General features: G+C 43.8%; 1 long non-coding RNA gene across 3 annotated transcripts in view; it reads left to right on the top strand.

The window, feature by feature from the left end:
• LOC123372806 overlaps positions 1–18,853 on the top strand; it is a 113,203-nt gene extending 94,350 nt beyond the window's left edge. For 2 of the 3 annotated variants that reach the window (XR_006580462.1, XR_006580461.1), the window contains one exon: positions 18,695–18,853. This is a non-coding gene — a long non-coding RNA (uncharacterized LOC123372806). Of the gene's footprint in view, positions 1–8,771; positions 8,938–18,694 lie in introns of those variants that run through there. The other variant, XR_006580463.1, reaches the window with a different exon arrangement.
• Positions 18,854–20,155: the final 1,302 nt, after the last annotated feature.

The raw sequence follows: 20,155 nt of genomic DNA, 5'->3' as shown, positions 1-20,155 counted from the left end.
TATCCAGAAACAGTCTCTAGGCTTGAGGCTGTCCATGAATGTTGGCTCCCTTCTATAGCTAGGAGGTACATAAGAACATAAAAACAGCCATACTGGGTCAGACCAAAGGTCCAACTAGCCCAGTATCCTGTCTTTTGACAGTGGCCAATGCCAGGTGCCCCAGAGGGAATGAACAGAATAGGTAATCATTAAGTGATCCATCCCTTCTCGCCCATTCCCAGTTTCTGACAAACAGAAACTAGGGACATCAGATCTGTCCATGCTGGCTAATAGCCATTGATGGACCTATCCTCCATGAACTTTAGTTCTTTTTTGAACCCCGTTATAGTCTTGGCCTTCATAACATCATCTGGCAAGGAGTTCCACAGGTTGACTGTGCGTTGTGTGAAGAAATACTTCCTTTTGTTTGTTTTAAATCCGCTGCCTATTAATTTCATTTGGTGACCCCTAGTTCTTGTGTTATGAGAAGGAGTAAATAACACTTCCTTATTTACTTTCTCCACACCAGTCATTATTTTATAGAACACTATCATATCCCCCCCTTCGTCGACTCTCTTCCGAGCTGAAAAGTCCCAGTCTTATTAATCTCTCCTCATATGGCAGCTGTTCCAAACCCCTAATAATTTTTGTTGCCCTTTTCTGAACCTTTTCCAATTCCAATATATCTTTTTTGAGATGAGCCGACCGCATTTGCACACAGTGTTCTGTATCTTGATTTTCTTTATTTTAGACCAGAAAATGTGTTTTTAAGTCCTATAATTAGAGATACAGGTTGCATCATTAGAAAAATAAAAGGCTTATCCAAAGATAATAGCTGTTGGATTAAGGTAGATTAGAGTTATCCCTACTGAAAGATGAACTTCTAAACCTCTTTGATAGTATAGTACCAAGAGGAATGCTGATGAGGCAATAGGCAGTGGCCATATGAGCACCTCTGACAGCGTCTCACTCAGAAAGCTGAGGAAGTTAGATCAAAGTAAAATAAATGTATCTCAGCTCATTCAGTGCCCCAGGATTGTGTAGTGCACACCTGTATATTCCAGGAGGAGGTGCAAAGCAGTAGCGCTTCAGTGAGCACAACCTGGCTACCATAGCAGAACACTGACTGGTGCTTTTCAGCATGCCTGTGGACTGGTGGGGATTAATAGAAACAGGGCATCAGTAAACAACTGGATTGTTCTGCAGAAGCAAATCTTTATCAACATTAATCAAAACTACTTATCATAAGAAAAACAAGACGGAGGCCTGCCTTCTGACATGCTTACCAGCAGCTATTCTCATAGCTCTCACCCAAACGTCTGTGTAAGGGCAAAGTGAAGCTGGAGTTATCCTTTTCTAAGTTGAGTTAGAAAGCGCTGGTTGTACTACAGTATGTGCTATATACATCCAAAGGCACCTTTGAATTCAACAGGGGATGTGAGGGAGCTATAATTGGACACTGACTTTGTGTCCTCTTGAAAGGACCCTGCACATTAACTTATCCTTGGAGTGAAAATATTTGGATTTTCAAGGTCTTGCTTATGCTAATGATACATAAAATCCTTGAAAATCTAAGATCAGGGTAGTAAGTGATTGTTGCTTCCGCAGTGTTCTTCCAAAGTGGATGGAGTTGGTGGATCTGTCCTTGCTGTTGATATCTTCACTGCACTACACTGATTTCGGCACAGGCGCAGAGCCTTCTTGTTTCCATGATACCCTCCCTAAATATGTCTGCCTGCAGTTGTCTTTGGGGCTGAGTTTAAGGTGCTGACATATAGCAGTGATGACTGCACATGGGTACCTAGGTATACAAACTGTGCTGACCTATCTGGTCAGTGCATCTTTGACCATTTCGTCTTCCCATTTCTAACCAGCTCTTTTTTTCCGGGTTATTTTTTCCTTGGCTCTTCTCTTGGCAGAACAACTGCTTCTCTCTGGGCCACTGGGTCCAGACTTATTTTATTTATTGTTGTTGCTAACTTTTGTAGCACAGCCAGTTACATGGGGATGGGTGTTATATAACAATTACAGTAAATAAATAAAGGCCCTATTTTTAAGGTTCTTGCTGTCTGGAGGGAAGGCTGTGGTCATGGAGAAAGGAGCTTGTTACACAAAAATGCTCTTTCTGATCTTAATTGGGGCAAATGGCTAAAGAATAGGAGGGGTATTTTGGACATGTTGGCTGGGAGCTGTATGTAAAATTAAATAGGTAATCAGGTAATTTAGGGACAATGGTAAAATTGTCAAAAGTTTTTGTTGTAAAACATTTGATGCATAATATTGCCTTTTATGCCAAGTATGTCACTGGCACTCACAATTAAATTTCTCCTCAATATTTCTCATGTCTTTTTCTCTTCCCGCAAACTATTTATTTTTTCTTATCTTCTTTAATAACTGGATTCATGTACAGTATGTATTGTTTCTCTGGGAGAAAGGAAAGACACAGGCAGTTTGGAGAACATCTTTAATTCTGAGCTGTGAAACAAGAAAGAAACTATTACTTCTGCATGTTTGAACACTGAATAAGAGAGCATGCCAGTCTAGCACTTACCTTTAAGCATCTCAAGAGAACAGTTTTGTTTTGCCTGACCTCATCACCCAGAGTGTCAATCCGTTTACAGTTTCACTGCTGTCAGAGGTAGCATATTTTGACAGATGTCAGGATTATGGGCATTACTATGGTTTTCTCACTAGAAGGTGATCATACAAAAGCTGAGAAAGGCAGTAAGTAGGAGCAGTGCTTTACACATAATTCCTTGGAGATAGCTTGCAATCTGTATCAGGAATCAGAAGAACAATCTTGGGGTGTGTTTCTTTTTTAAGTTGATCTGGAGGTCTAATTGTGGGTATGTGCACTGCTATGAAGAAGGAGACAGATTCAATTTCCATTTCCAGTCCCATGTCCTGTTATGGAAGCAGGGCTCCATGAGATGTCAAAACATCGTATTTAGCCCCAACGAGAGTATATGAGGGGATTGAAAGCCTCACATTGCTCCATAGTCCTTCTGGAAAGTTGAAGAATGGTATAAAAAGCAGTCCAATGCAGTTAGAATAATGCTGGTCATGATATAGAACCACCTGTATGGTGTTGATGCAAGGAGGAATGGAGATGTTTATATGGCTTCTTCTTCATTGTAAATGTTAAGTGCAGTTTCCACCGTACACAGTTCAGCACACAAACCAAAACCAAGATAAATCTGTTGGGCACTCAGCAATAGTTGAAGAAAAACATGATGAGTAAGTTTGGTCAGAAGGGGTCTTGTGATAATAAGGAGATTTGTTTAAAGATATTCAAAGTATATAGTGAAACTTGTTTTAAGAGTTCACCCAGAATATTCGCTCCTGAGAAAAGATTAGCCTTTAACTAAAGATTGTTATGACCCTCAGACTTCTATTGCCCACTGGCATAGGGTACACTGTCTCTCATTAGACCCAACCAACTCACTACACCCAATATCCTGTTGTCATTGTATTTATCAAAAAGGTACCATGTAAGGTATCATAAAATCCAATACCTTGCTGGTTATTAATATCATTGTAAAATGCATGTATGAATGTTATAGGTGAAGATATGAATTCCCTCTGTATGATGTTACTAGAATATGTTTAAGACAAGACAGCCTAGCCTAGGTAAAGGTGATAAACAGGTCTGCCCAAGACAAAGGAATGTGAGTTTACCTCAGTTTACATAATAGCAGTAAACAAAGCCATCAGGCTAAACCAGCAGAAGTTATCCTGATCCTAAACTCAAGACACTGAGAATTAACATGGCTCCTGTACTCCAGAGAGACACAAGAGACTGAATACCCAGAAAGCCTTGCTAACTTGTAAGACAAAAACAACATCTTTGGGAATATAAGAAACAGAGAGAGACTCCATCTTTATCTTTCACCTAGGAAGACAGGGAAACTGGCACCTTGTACTTCTGTGGAAGGTCCTGACTGAAAGAAAGTCAGACATGACTGGAAAGAAGAAAAATTGGCAGGAAATCTTCCTTGAACAAAGACTATAGCTTATTAAGTTAAGTCTTAGCCATTAGATAGACGTGCTGGCCACCACTTCCCGTAGCTCCCATTGGCCAGGAATTGCGAACCGTGGCCACTGGGAGCTGCAGGGGACCGTGACTGCGGATGGTCAACATCCGCAAAATGTCTCACGGCCTGCAATCAACTCACCTTAATGGCCCACGTGCTGCAGGTTGCCTGCCACTGCTCTAGAGTACACCATATGGGAGTGTCACACACTGTATGAAACTGCATAGTCTTAAGGATGGTGAGGCCATCAGGAATAAGATTGTGAATTATTTCATAAATACACTTTTTCCTCCAAAGGAAACAGAAATAAAGTCCTAGTTTTCTCTCATTTTTAAATGTCCACCTTAATGTGGAATTACTTTGTGTGTATCATGTGGTGAACATGCCAGCATTGTTTCACTAGTCCTGTGCAACATAAACACAATCTGTATGTGCCAGGAACATCTAAACAAAATTCAAGCTATTTACATTTTTTGTTAAAACATAACATCAGTTTCTGTACTTGGATCACTGAATGCTATTTTTCAAAGCCCATTTACAATAGCATACAGCTAAGACTCAATCCTGAGCCCAAAACCAAAGCCAAAGAAAAATACTTTTCTATAAAGATGGAATTTTAACCCCTAATTTAGAAGCAAGGCAAAGATGGAGCACATGCATAACTGAGCCACATCCAAATACTGATAGACATTTGAGATGGGGGGCGGGGGGTGGAGGGGCTTGAGAGTAATAGATACAACTACTGCTTCTGTGCTATGGAGGTTTTGTGCCATTTGGCCTCATACCAGTCATTGACCCACTGACCATGCCTCTGAAAACCAACATCCCTGACTCCACAGAGAGTCATGAATGTCTCAGTGGTGTACAAGTGGCTGTGGAGAGTCCTTGCACAGGGCATCTACTGCTTTGAAATCCCATATACTCACACATACAACTTTTAAGGTGCAAGAGGCCTTTATATGCCTGTGTGAGGCATTTCAAGACTAGGTCTTCTATAAATTAAGTTCCTGATTGGAAAAATAATTCATATATTTCAATGTCTTGGGAGCAAAGCCTATAGATTCCCGACCAGGACTCTGGAACTACAACAAAAAATGACTCATCTCCCTTCCTGCAAGGATTTGTCCTGGGTTTTGGTATGCAATACATCCTGGGACAGGACTTTATGGATCTAATTATGTCATAAAGTACACCCAAGTAACTCCCTTTGAAGTCAATGGAAGTTGTGCTTATGGGATGACAGAGCCCTGGAAGTTTCACGAATAAATACTTGATGTGTGAATACTCGATCAAAGCAGACATGATCAATATAGCTCAGTTATCCTCTGAGTTGCAATGTCTAGATTTATGGTGCTCCTATAACTGAGAATGTGATATCTGTGTATCCACAGCATATATATGACCCATTATCATGCTCTCATGGAGTTCTCTTGTATACATTTCCAGTACACACTTAATGACTTCAATTCTGAAAAAGGAATAACATGAGGCTAAAAAATCTCAGTGTGATTCAAAACCTGTATTGGGCACACTAGAATTTAATGGCGATAAGGAGGTGGATAGGACTAGCCTTGACTGGCAGTCACTCCAAAAGTTGTTCAGTTTTGTTTCTTTTTTTCCTTCTTCTGATTTTGTTAGCTGTGTGTACAAGATTGTTACAGGGTTGGGAAGGGAAGTGCCTGGTATTGTTTCATCCTTCTTATAGTATTCTTACAATGGTTACTGCAGTTTTTCCTGGCTCTCTGTACTGCGGAATGATTCATACTAGCATAGGGGCAAAAGCTACTTTCTTACACTGGAGACACCACCTTTTATGCATTATAATGGGCAGTGCAGGTAATTGACACTTGCAAATAAATGCAAGATGTTTGTTCATTTCTATTTGACATGTCTCACAGTTAACTTTCAGCTCTGAATAGGAACAACCTTGTTTACCATGTTATGGATGCACGTATGGATAGGAGTTGGGATTTGGCCAAACATCCCTATAAAATGTCCTCAACCTAAAGTAGCTCTTTGCCAAAATGTAAGAAAGAAAGCTTTTGGGGAAACTGCCCATTTCATCTGGCTTCAGTGCCATTAACACAGTTATGGTTAAGCTTCCCTTTGTTGGACACTCATCAGGCTGCTGTGTTTGGATCCCAATACTCTATCCAGGTGCTTTTAACCTGCACTGGATCTGAGTAGGCTCCGGGCACTATCTCTTTCTTCAGCTGCTAGGCTCACTTCCTTGACATAGACTCTGTGTCTGGCACCCCACTTTGGAAGTGAGACCCTACAGTCCAGTTGTCCTGGACCCAATACTCTTCAGTAGCTTAAGCTCAACTTCTCCAGAGCGCCACCTTCATGCAGTACTCTGGTTCACAGTTTACCCTTTTATATGATAGTTGAAGCAAATAACACAGACTATGTAGAGCAGGGGTTCCCAAACTTGGTTCGCAGCTTGTTCAGGGTAAGCACCTGGTAGGCTGCGAGTCTCTCTGTTTACCTGAGCATCCACAGGCTCATAGTTCCTAGTGGCCGCGGTTCGCCATTCCCGGCCAATGGGCGCTGCGAACGGCCATACCTGCGGATGCTCAGGTAAACAAAGTGTCTTGCGGCCTGCCAGGGATTTACCCTGAACAAGCTGTGAACCAAGTTTTCGAACCCCTGATGTAGAGGGATTTGTAAACCAATCACTCTTTATTTTAGACAGCACAAGAGATATACAGAGCCATGCAAAAAAAGGAACACCTATATGCCATTCCCTGCTACAATTTCCTCACTACTCCTGAGCATTCTTTGGATATTAGGAAAAACTTTTTCACTAGTAGGGTGGTGAAGAACTGGAATGGGTTACCTAGGGAGGTGGTGGAATCTCCTTCCTTCAAGGTTTTTAAGGTCAGGCTTGACAAAGCCCTGGCTGGGATGATTTAGTTGGGTTTGGTCCTGCTTTGAGCAGGGGGTTGGACTAGATGACCTCCTGAGGTCCCTTCCAACCCTGAGATTCTATGATTCTATGATTTGGTCATAGTCCTTTCAGGGTTCCAGGTCCCTTCTCCTGGTCCTCACTTTCCTCTGGATCATGGCATCTCTTCTGTGACCCCTACAGCCAGCTCCTTTCAGCTTCAATTGGTGCAGTAATCAAAATGTCCTTGCTTGAGAAGCATGTCCCTTGATTTTTCAACTTTTCAGTTTTTGAAAGCCACTTTTAACACCTGGTTTCTTTATTCCCTTTTGGGGAGTTTCCACTCCAACCCCCTCTCCCTGCATACCACCTGGAATAAATGGATTCTTCCAGCTCAGGCACCCTCTTTAGCATAGCCACTGTTATGACAGAGAACAGTTGTTACATATTAATGACTTCTTCTGTTTGTTCTGTAGCTTCTTCCAAACAGGGTATGTGATATGTGGTACAGTCCTTGTCAGCCCATGGCTGATTACTACACATTGAAGATTGGAATTACACATAGAGTTCATAAAATCTATCAAAATTTGAAAATTGTACATAGGTTATCCAAACCATCATGGCCTTAATATTCATGCCTTGATAAAATCAAGACATGTCAGGATTCAGCTAGATGTCTATTGCCATTGAACTTCCTTTGAAGTTCTTGAAGAAGATTGCACATAGATGAAATCCATCCTTAGGATATATATCCATATTCACTTTTTGCATAAAACTAGTATAATTTTGTCCCATTTCTTGTTAGTGTTTTTGTAAATAAGATCTTTTATTTTGGAATCACATAAGAAACCATATGGACTTGTGAATAAAAATGCAGGGAAAAAACTCATTCTGATTAATTGGGTTAGAAGGAATTCAAAATCACTGGGCCAAGCTGAAAAAAGTTAGGAAATTGTCACCTACTCCCTGTGCCACATAATCTCTTTTCACCAACTTGAGGGCAGGGTCCTGCTGTCCCTTAATTTTTGCAGCAGGGGACAGGCTTTAACATCTACCTGACATTGTGCATTCTCTGCTGCCCAGAACACTCCTCTTCTTCAGCAAACACTGTCCATTGTTTATGCTGTACCAGCCCCAATATCCTCTCCCTGAAATGTGTCACCATAACTACAGCCCCTGGTAGATTATGTGCCACTGGGCTTCCCCACCTGGGTTGGTGCCAGCAGAACTCCACAATTTCCAGCTACCCTTGAGCAGTTTGCATATGCTAATAATATGCTATTTGTTTCAGATGTGTACAGCAGAGGGAGCTAGTCTTGGTTTTGGAGCAGAATGAATTTAATCAATGACTGACAGAATAAAATATGTTGGCTAAATGATTTGCCAAACACTGTTAAGCCATCTAAACAGTTGGTTGAGTGAGAGAGGAAAACTATTTGTATTTAATGAAAAAAATCTAAATAATTCTAACTATAATACTGAATTGATCATACAATTGATAGAACTTATTAGTAAATAACTATTTGAAATACATTTGAGTATTGATATTTAAAGGATAGTGTTTATGACAAATTAACATGACATGTACTATAAGAGGACGCATATAAAACTACTAGATATATTGTGGGAGAAGATACTCTGAGGTGCATAATTGATAATTCTTACACTACATGTTGGTAGGAAGTTGCGACTCCCAGGGGTGTTGTTAATCCTCAACATCTCATCCATATAATAAAAGGATTTGGAATTTTGTTTAAGTATTGTTGCTATTTGGAGTACATAGGCTTGGTTTACTGCTGTGTGTTCTAAATGCTAGTGTAGTAGGTATTCAGACTGGCAGTGTAATCATAATTTTTTTTTTTCCTCTACAGAGTGACTGTGGGAGCTTTCAGCCTTTATGTGAAAGCACCACATTTTTGTTTTCATCCTACACAAGATGACAGGAAGCAGGGCCGGCTCTAACTTTTTTGCCGTCCCAAGCAAAAAAAAAAAGAGCGCCATGCCGCCGACCCACCCCGCGAGTGCCGCACCACAGAAACCCCCACCCCCCCTTAGCGCCACTCTGCCAAAACCCTCAAGCGCCATGCCGCTGAAGCCCCCGCCCCCCCTTAGCGCCACACCACCAAAACACCCCCTTAGCGCCGCGCTGCCCGAAGCGCCCCCCCCCCCGCCGAGCGCCGCCTGGCCAAAAAAAACAAACAAACTCGAGTGCTACCCCGCCCCAAGCACGTGCTTGCTCGGCTGGTGCCTGAAGCTGGCCCTGACAGGAAGGAGGAGGATGACTTAATGATCCAGTGAGTATAAGCCACATTGTTTTAAAATATGTTTAAAATATTAAACAGTTTTCCAGAGACATCCTGACTGAAGAACAATATTGTACTGTCAGCGTGGTTAAATTACAAAGTGAAAACAGGTACATCAGTAATAAGGACTAAGTGCATTACTGATGGAAAGTTCCTAATAAAAAATTTCTCTCACTGTCACTCTAAAAATCCAGTCACAAAGTTAATTAATAGGACATAGCACCTTTTGATCCTGAAGCCTCTAGAAAGTCTAACAAAATTCTGACTTTTCCTATCGCTGAAGTGTGGCCATTGCTTGAATGAAATGTGGCAGCAGTGTTATATCTATGGAATTCTCTAGATCAACATTTAGTGCGCAGCAAGCTAGGGTGTAAATCTGCAGCACAATAGCAGAGCGTTCACTATCTGTCTGTGTGGACCAAGCTTCACACACTAAAAGTTCTGAAACAGGAGTAGGTCAATGCACGCTAGGGAAATTTTAATGCACAGCAGTAGGGTCCAGATGGACAGTTGGTTGCACGGAATGCTAATATGCTATAAATTGACACATCAGCTGAGCCCTAGCAGTTTATCTAGACTAGCCTTCAGAAAAACAATTTAGAACAGTAAATGAAGAAGAATACTGTATCCGGTTGAAACTGCAGGGAGAAATTCAGGTGTGCAAAATGTGAGTACCCAGATTGGAATTTGACAAGGATTTGGTCATAGTTAACACCTTTATTCTTACCAAAAAGTGCTATGGGATGTTCAGTGACCACATTTGTTCAGGATTTTGGCTTTATATCACATGTCAAGGATGAATGAGAAGAAAGAACACAAGAATCACTTCCTTATCTTGAAAATACTGATCTGGGGAAGTTGCAAACAGCATCCCACTAGACACTCTTCATCAGAACGCAGAATCGCAGAGTTCAAATGGAGGGTTTCCCTTAAACTGATGCAAAGTTCTTATTCATAGTGTTTGGCAGCATAAGGAAAGGGATTTTTTTATCTAAACGTGGTGGTTTTTTTAACTGTGAGAACTGTACATAGCCATTTTATTAATACACTTTGCATAGGTCTTCTGCAAAATTTTGATCTGTCTGTTTCAAACGAAGAGTACATTCTGTTCTGTTACAAGAATGGATACCTTCAAAAAGATTTTTTTGGATTCTGTCCACTTCATGTGGTACAGCTATGACCTTATCTTCCTGTTCTTTGGACCATTACTTTAGCTTGGATACCCAAAACCCTGAATGGTGAGTACAAAATAGCTTCTCTTCTTTTTACTTCCCTTAGTTTTGCAACTTAATATGCAACATTAGTTAGCCCTGTAAACGTTTCTCCAGGTTTTTTTTTTAAAGCATTCAGTCCATTGCCTACTTATTGTTAGAAGTCTTTAAAGACATCCAAGTACTAACAATTTAGCAGCAAACAAATGCAAAATAAGAGAACCTACTTTACATGTAGCCAGAGGAAAACTTCATACCAAAGGAAAAGGAGAAAAAAGGAAATATTTGTTCAAGGTTCCTTAAATTTAATTGTGAACGTGACAGTTCTAGCAATGGTATTTCCTGCATTTTCACACAATTCCCTCATTACAGTTGAACCAGTTTATATGTTTATGTGAAATTAGAGTTCACAGTTTTTATTAATGCCTTAATCATGTTACGCAGATACTAAAGTGACAGCCTTTGTGGCTTTTATTCCATCCCCTTCCAGAAAGGTGAGTTCAGACATAAATAAAATAATCCAGTTTCTCAGACATGTTTCATGCTATAGAACTGTTTATTGTCCTATTTATGCCATTGAGGTTAGTTAGAGGGCTATAGAGCCAGGCTTAGAATTTTGGGGTGGGCCCGTAAAACAATTTTTACACTCCCGCTCTTCCTCTCCTGTCCTGTAAATAGTTCCTGTCAATCATGACCACCCTGGTCTTTGCAATGAGTGTTTGAGAATTTGAGGGAAGCTCAGTGAGATTTTTTAGGGAGCATCTTGAAGCTTTGCTGCCTTGTTTTATATAAAAAGGGCTTGGAAATCAGAATACCATCACTATCCTCCCACTGCAGGAGAAGTGGGGCCCAGGTTATTGTGCTGGGATTTACGCAGTGCTCACAACAATTAGAAGACACTTTCAAGAAACAATTTAACAAATAAGCTTCAGGTAAGGAGGCCAGTAATTTATACCACTGTGTGCCAGCCTTTCTGATTTTCCCCTGTGATTCTAATTCCTTCTACGCCATTCAACTCGGCACTCTTGTTGCTCATAATAAATTACTCATGAAAGTAGGGTGATTTGTCTCCCTGGGTCTTTTAGTCACAAGTCCCCAGTTCATCCTCCTACTTACATAGACACTAATAAAAATTTAGCACCAGGGCTAAGCTTTTAACAAACTTATGGTTTGTTTTATGCAAAGTGAGCATGAGGATGTCTTTTGTTCTGAGCTTTGTGCTTAGACCACGAATCCACACTATTGAGCTACCTACTCATGTTGGCCTTTCAATAGAGAAGCCAACTCAGCTGACTGTGAACTCCTAGATCTATTGAAGTCAATGGCAAAATTCTCATTAGCTTCAGTAGTGCTAGGATATCACCTCTAGTGTCTAAGATGGATTTGTGGGGGCCTTCTTTAGCAATAGCCCTGGAGGCACTGTGACTTGGTTTGGGATCTCCCATAGAGCTGAGGAATATGGGGGAGATTTTCAAAGGTCCAAATGGAAATGGGTCACCCAATCCCCATTGATTTTTCAATGGGAGTTGACCACCTAAATGCCCTTTGTGCCTTTGAAAATTTCCCTGTAGATGGATTTCCTTTTGGGACCTAACACTGGTCATGAATAACCTGTAAGTTTCTGGAAAAAACATGATGACAAACTTTCAACCACAGTGACCATTTTACTCTGATTTCCGTTTTCTAATCTGTCTTTTGCAAAGTAAGAACTAGCAACTTAACTCAGTTTTCATTTATAGAGAAATCTCCAACACTTCTAGGTCTCTAAAATCAGGGAGAAGGAGGGGCAGAGACAGAGGCTTCATTGGCCTCAAAGACTGTCTCTGGATGAGTAAAAAAAAGGAAAGATCAGTCAGGAGGCTTTCTTGAGTAGGCCTCCAATTAACACTCCAGTGTATATAAATAGGGTTCAGTACTTTGTAAAGCTTGCTTTCTGCTGATGAAAAAAGTCAAAACTATAAGAAAAAAAATCACCTTAAAGTGCTTTCTGGTTTGCATTTTTTAAACAATTATCTAGTTTCCCTACCTATTTGTTCCTTTGGGATTTTATGTAATCTCTAATAGTACTGAGACACTTTCTTATTCATGTATTGCTCGTTTATTAAATAATTAATAGAAAGTCTTCATGAAAGACTCTCAAAACACTTTACAAGCAATGATCAGTGATTAAGCCTTACAACAGCCTTGTGAAGTACCTATGCATTATTGTATCCATTTTGCAAATGAACGAAGTGAGCTGTACAAGAGTTAAGATTTGCCAACGTCATAGAGTGATTTAGTGAAAGAGTCAGAAACAGAATCCACAATAACATTGACTGACTGACAGAAATAGACACTGTAGGATAAGATGTCTTAGCTAAGGATGTACATTGTATACTGTAGTGGGGCGGACTGGCTGCCCACAGACCCAGAGGGGGAGGAGCCCCTCATTGAACCCTGGTGAGCGGAGCCACACCATGCTCAACCCTCCCGCTGGAAGTCAGTGGGCGGGACCAGAAGTACAAAAGGCGTGCTGGAGAATTCAGTGGGGAAGCAGCCGCCGGAGGAGCCAGACGTCACTTGTGAGTTCCCGAGCTGGGAGGCCACTGCAGACCCCCAGGGAGCTGAGGAGTGGCCAGGACCATTTACCCACCTGAGTATGGAGGAGCTGCAAGCCCTGACAGAGGCCTTCTTTCCTCACAACCAGGACAGCCCTCTACAGAGCCAGGTACACCCTGAGGGGAAGTTGGGAAGTGGCACAGGGGTAGCCAATCCCTGTCTGGCTGCCCAAGACTCTTTGCTGCCCCACCCCAACCAGGGGCTGGGGCCCTGTAACTGTGTTTGTTGTTCCACCCTGATCACAGGCCTGAGCTCATGTCTCCTGTTGCCCCGCTGATTCCCCACATCAGACAACCCCTGGAGACATGGTGGGCGGATTGGCTGCCCACAGACCTGGAGGGGGAGGAGCCACTCCCCCAATGGACTACATACACCCATAGCCCTGATGGTGGTTTGAGCCCCGTACCCTAGCAGATCCTGTACTCCTACTATCAGAAGCAAAGCAGCTAATAGGAGAACTCAGGTGCCATAAGGGGAGAACTGGGTTGGCTGCAGCAGCAGTGAAGACCTTGGGCAACCAAAATAAGAGGGGAATCCAAGTGGCCTCTGTGGCTTTGATGAGTCACTACAAAGTGTGAAGATGAGGTGGCCACTGCAGCTTTTGATTCTGTCACTTAATCTTTTAGTCCCATTTTGAATGTTTGCTTGACAAAATACCACTCGCCTGCTATTGCAGATGGGCACTTTCTAGGTTTTTACCCACTCAGAGTGCCATAAGAGTCTGAACTTCTCATTCCTAAAAGGAGAGGACTTGATACTGAAGTGTATTAATGCATGGATCCATGGTCCCCTTACATAGATATGAACAATAAACAGAGAAATTGAGGAGACAGGCTCACTTAGAATGCTCAGAGCCCTGGGTTGATTTTTCCATATTCCCTAAATGGTTGAGTTGCATAGAAACAGTTGTGGGTTTCATAAGGCATAGATTTTATGGAGGAGATCCTAAAGATAGATGTAATTCTAACTATAATCTATAAAAACTGTTCATGTTTATTGGGAAGAGAACAGAAATTCACCTCAAAGGGAATAAGCTTAGATTTTGGTGAAGGAAAGTATATACTTGAATAATATGTTCATAGATCCATAGAGTTTAAGGCCACAAGGAACTATTAGATCATTTAGTCTGTCCTCTTATGTATCACAGGCCATTAAATTTCACCCAATTACCCTTGTATTGAGCCCAATAACTTATGTTTGACTACAGCAAATTTTCTAGAAAGGCATTGAGGCTTGATTTTGTAAGGGGACTGTTGCCCCCTTACTAACATTCAGTGGGGGTGTTTTGGTTGGCTAGCTCCCAGTACCAAAAGAAAGGGGAAGGGTCAATGGGAAATCAGGACCCTGAGACTGACAGTCCCCAGGAACAATGAAGAGAGGCCAATGCTCCAGGACAGCCTGACTGACAGGGCGGGCAGGCTAATCAGGGAGTCAGGAGGCCTGGGGGGGTCCTGTCCTCCGTGTGAGCTTGAATTGCCTGGGTCAGACAGAGTGGGGCTGAGCTAAGGAGAACAGGGGCCCAAGCTGAGCTGGGGAGCCAAGCTGTGCCAGTTCCAGAGGGGCCAGAAAAGCAGCCCAGGAAGCAGGTCAGAGTTGGGAGCAGAGTCACAGAAGCAGCCCAGGGAGAGCAGATCCTGTGCTGGGAGCAGAGCTGCAGCCACAGAGTCAGAGGGACCAGAGAAGCAGACCAAGGGGCTGGAGGCAGAGCAGCAGCATCAGTGAGGCAGAGTTGAGCCGGAGCTAGAACAGTGGGGCTGGAGCTGGAGCAGTCTAGAGCTGGGTACGGTGAGCAACTAGGGCCAGCCAACGAGGGACCCTGGGCAAAGGGCCCAGCACAGAAAGACCCCCCCCCCCAGCCAACGGTCCTTGCAGGTCAGACTGGGAGGGGGATCTTAACCCGATGGGGGGCTGACGCTGGGAAGAAGGGTCCCACCACCCAAAGCCCGGAAGTGTGTGGCCACCACTAGAGCAAGTGTCCAACCCTTAGCATCCTTGCAGCACAGCCAGGGCCTGAGAAGGAGGCCTGGGACTTAGAAGGAACAGACTGAACTGCTCTGACATTCCAGAGACACTGTTTGTAATGTTCTCTGCCACAGAGCGGGGTGATGTGTTTTCCTTTAACCTTTCCCATTTTTCCTTATTCTTTTTAAAATTAATTGCTGATTAGATACATTGTATTTGCTTTAAATTGTATGTAATGATCAGTAGGTCAGAGAAGTGTCCAGTGCAGGGAGAGTATCCCAAAGTGGGGACACCCTAGCCCCTGTCCTAGGTGACCACAGCAAGGTTGATGGTCAAGCCCCCCAGGAATCTGGGCCCAGCCTTGTTAGGGTTACAAGGACTCTGCCAGAGAGGAGAGTGGAAGGGGAGTCCTTGAGGGCAGGGAGGCCTCTGGGTAAAGAAAGTGGGAGGGGGGACTCAGATCCTTCCGCTAGCTCTTTTCACTGGGGTAGTGCAGAAGCCAGGAAAGATCCCCACAATAGTGGGACCATTCCCCTGCTTACAATTTGAAGACATCAAGAGATAGAGAATCTACCGCTTTCCTTGGTAGTTTATTCCAATGGTTAATCATCCTCAGTGTTACAAATTTGTGCCTTATTTCCAATTAGAATTTGTTTGGGTTCAGCTTCCAGCCATTAGTTCTTGTTATGCCTTTCTCTGCTATATTCAAGTGCCTTTTGGAGTTACTTATACACTGTAATCATGTCAGCTTCTTTTTGATAAGCTAAACAGATTGAGCTCTTCAAGTCTCTCTCTGTAAAGCAATTTCTCCAGCCCTCGAATAATTTGTGTGGCTCTTTTCTGACCCCTCTATAATTTTTCAACATCCTTTTTAAAAAATGGACACCCAAACTATGTAGTATTCCATTATCGGTCTCACCTATGGGGTACACAGAGGTAAAAACACCTCCCTGCTCCTGCTCATTACTCCCCTATTTGTACATCCAAGGACTGCATTAGCCCTTTTAGTCACAGCATTGCACTGAGAGCTCATGTGCAGTTGCCTGTCCACTTGGAATAAAAACATTTTTCTTTGAATGTGACCAGTTTACCAAGCAATCCAGATAGCTCTGTACAGATGTTCTGTTCTCATCATCAGTTACCATTCCTCCATTCTCTGTGTCATCTGCATAATTCATAAGCAGTAATTTTATATTTACTTCCAGATCATTGATGAAAATGTTGATCAATGATCTGGAAGTAAATATAAAATTTACTGTCAGGCCTAGTATCAAACCCTGAGGTACCTTTCTGAAAACATCTTAATCCATATAATGTGTGCTTTATTGGTATTGTATTATGCTAATTTTTAGTGAGACTGTCCTGTATTACTAAATCAAACACTTTACACAAATCTAAATATATAACGTTTATGCAGTTATGTTTTTCAGGCAAGCTTGTAATCTCCTCAAAGAATAAAATCAGGTTCGCTTGACAAGACCTATTTTTTATAAAACTATGTTGACTCGCATTAGTTCATTTTCATCTTGTAATTCTTTATTAATTGAATTACATATCAGCTTTTCCATTATTTTTCCTGGTATTGATGTTAGGCTAACTGGTCTATAGTTAGTTGGGTCATCCCACCTCCCATTTTGATATTGGCACATCAGCACTCTTCCAGTGTTTGGGCATTTCCTTGTCATTCCAATATTTTTTTCAAAAATTAACATTAATAGGTGTAGTGGGGCAGCTGTCCCACTCTTGGAGAACAGGAGTTAAAAGCAGCCCTGGAGAGGCTGCGGCTGGGAAAAGGAGTAAAAGCAGCCACCCTGGGCTGATTGGGGAAGCAGCCATAGTTGGGGCCAAGCCGCAATGAGGCCACACCTGGCACTATTATAAGGGCTCAGAGAGGAGCTGGAAGTCTCTCTCTAGTGGCAGAGAGAGAAGGACCTGGCTGCCTGGGAGCAGGGTACCAGAGGTACAATAGTGCTGGGGAAAGGCAAGAGGAGCTGGGGAGCTCCAGCCTGCCAATTCCCCAGGCTGCAGGCCTTATGCAAGACCTTAAAAAGGTACTGGGGCTACAGAGATGCAGCCTGGGAATAGGCAGAGGCAGCTGGTCCTAACCCCTTGCCAATGATGAGCGGCTATTACAGACTGCAGTTTGCCCCAGTGAGTGGGGGCTAGATGACGACTGAGGCAAGGTGGGCTTAGAGGGTTGGAGGTTCCCCTATGAGGGGAAACCAAAGACTGCTGAGGCAGAACCCTGAGGTAAAGGGGCACCAGGGTCAAGGATGGACACGGGGCCAGCAGCAGGCAAGATACCTGTTGGCAGAGGGCACTCCGAAGGCTGGAAAGAGCTAATTCCCAAGATGACAAGCAGGAGATAATGTGCTGGTGAGTCTTCGCCTCGCTACAGTGCGTCAGAGATCTCCTCAGCCAGATCTTTTAGGACTCTTGGGTGCAAGTTTTTCTCAGTATTTTTATGAAGCAATTATACGTGGGGACAGATGGCTTCTACGTGGGGACTCCTTGGCAAGTGGAGTAGCGCTTAAATCGAGATCGCAATCCTGGGTTAAAGGTATTGTGGATGCAATTTGACGTTATTGGCCTCCGGGAGCTATCCCAGGATGCTCCCTTGTGACCGCTCTGGACAACACTCTCAACTCAAATGCATTAGCCAGGTGGGCAGGAAAAGCCCCGAGAACTTTTTGAATTTCATTTCCTGTTTGGTCACCAGCAGCACAGGTGACCATCAGTACAGTCCACCATCACAGGCAACCATGCAGAGTCCATCACAAGAGATCATGCAGTCCCGGATTCGCAGATGAACTCCAGCATGGTCCGAACGGGAGGTACTGGATCTCATCGCATGCTGGGGAGATGAGTCTGTTATGGCAGAACTACGTTCCAAAAAAAGGAACGCAAATACCTATGCTAGTCTCCAGGCCCATGACGGAAAGAGGCTACTCCAGGGACACAGAGCAGTGTCGTACAAAAATCAAGGAGCTCAGGCAAGCATACCAAAAATCCAGGGAGGCAAATGGGCGCTATGGGTCACAGCCCCATACATTCCGCTTTTACCGTGAGCTCCATGCAATTATGGGGGGTGATGCCACCACTGTCCATGGACACCTGCAAGGGGGGAGTTGCATGGAGCAAGGAGGAAGAGACATTGGAGGAGGAGGAGGAGGAGGACAGTGCACAGGTGGCAAGTGGGGAATCTGTTTCCCCCCCAGCCAGGAACTAATCTTAACGCTGGATCCAACAGCTTCCCCTCACTCCCAAGGTGGGCTCCTGTTCCATGACCCTGGAGAAGATACTTCTGGTGAGTGAGAGCCTGATCGGAGCCACGCAGTTGGGGGCATGGGGGAAACCCAGCCGTGCTGGGTTGTTTGCGTTTAGTGTAAAGGGCTCATCCCTGCTCTGAGCCTCATCAGAGCCATGTGGTTGGTGCGGGTGTGTGTGGGGGGGTTGTTGTGTGCAGTGATCATCCCAGATAGCCCGCAGGCCCTCCTTTTATATGGCAAACCCACCAGGCATTGCTTGCTGTGGGAAAGGAGGCCCAGCAGTTTGGAAGCATTGAAATGAATGTAGAAGAAGCAGAACCCTGTGGGAGATGCCTTCAAGATGAATTCTGTTGCCCGGACGTGTGTGATGGCTTACTCATACCAAAGTGCCCCCTTTGTTCTCTGCAATGTATTTTTTAAAATACTACCCTCCCTTTTTCTCCTCCCACAGGTACAACTGTTTCAACACAGCCCCTATCTACTCCGTCCCAGAGGCTGGTCCAGATTAGAAGGTGGAAAAAACGAACTCGAGACGACATGTTCGCCAAGCTCATGCAGTCCTCCTGCACTGATAGGGCCCAGCTGAATGCATGGAGGCAAACAACTGTGGAGTCCGTAAAGCATTACAGGAACATGAAGAGAGGAGAGAGGCGCGCGATGAGAGCAGGCAGGACGCTATGGTCAAGTTCATGGGGGAGCAAACTGACATGCTCCGCTGTATGGTGGATCTAATGCGGGAAAGGTAGCAAGACCACAGACTTCTGCTGCAGCCCCTGTATAATCAAATTCCCTCCACCCCAGGTTCCATAGCCTCCTCACCCAGACACCCAAGAACACGAGTGGGAAGGCTACGGGGACCCACACACTCCACCCCAGAGGCTCGCCCAAGCACCAGAAAGCTGGCATATGTGAACTTTTGATTTGGTTTCTGGACTTGTCCTTCCCTCCTCCTCCACCCGCCTAACCCAGCCTCCCCCCCTCAAATCTACCTTCTAATTTCTCTCAGTGCGTTGTGCATCTAATAATAAAGAACAGTTTTTAAACAATTTTGACTTTATTTCCTTTCATATATATATATATATAGGGTGCGGGTAACTTCAAGAGAATCAAACACAGTGGTCACACTGTACCCTGGCCAGTCATGAAACTGGCTTTCAAAGCTTCTCTGAAGCGCAGAGCACCCTTCTGTACTCTTCTAATTGCCCTGTTGTCTGGCTGTGCGAAATTGACCGCCAGGCGAGTTGCCTCAACCTCCTACCCTGCCATAAAAGTCTCCCTCTTACTCTCACTGATATTGTGGAGCACACAACAAGCAGCAATTACAAATGTCTAAAAGCACACTCTACCGCCATTCTGCACTTGCTCAGACTATAGTTGAACTGCTCCTTACTACTGTTCAGGGTGCCTGTGTACAGCTTCATGAGCCATGGCATTAAGGGGTAGGCTGGGTCCCCGAGGATAACTATACGCATTTCAACATCCCCAACAGTAATTTTCTGGTCTGGGAAGTAAGTCCTTTCCTGCAGCTGTTCAAACAGACCAGAGTTCCTGAAGATGCGAGCGTTATGCACCTTTCCCGGCCATCCCATGTTGATGTTGGTGAAACGTCCCTTGTGATCCACCAGTGCTAGCAGCACCATGGGAAAGTACCCCTTGCGGTTTATGTACTAGCTGCCACAGTGTGCCGGGGCCAAGATGGGGATATGCATTCCGTCCCAGTTAGGGAACCCCAGCGCATTAAAGCCATCCACAGTGATCTGCACATTTCCCAAAGTCACTACTCTTGATAGCAGCTGGTCAATGATTGCATTGGCTATTTGCAGCGCAGCAGCCCCTACAGTAGATTTGCCCACTCCAAACTGATTCCTGACTGACCGGTAGCTGTCGGGTGTTGCAAGCTTCCACAGTGCTA

Source organism: Mauremys mutica, chromosome 6 (assembly GCF_020497125.1).
Source record: "Mauremys mutica isolate MM-2020 ecotype Southern chromosome 6, ASM2049712v1, whole genome shotgun sequence".
Lineage (NCBI taxonomy): Eukaryota > Metazoa > Chordata > Testudines > Geoemydidae > Mauremys > Mauremys mutica.
Note: the sequence above shows the minus strand (reverse complement) of the source record. Positions and strands in the feature narration are given on the sequence as shown.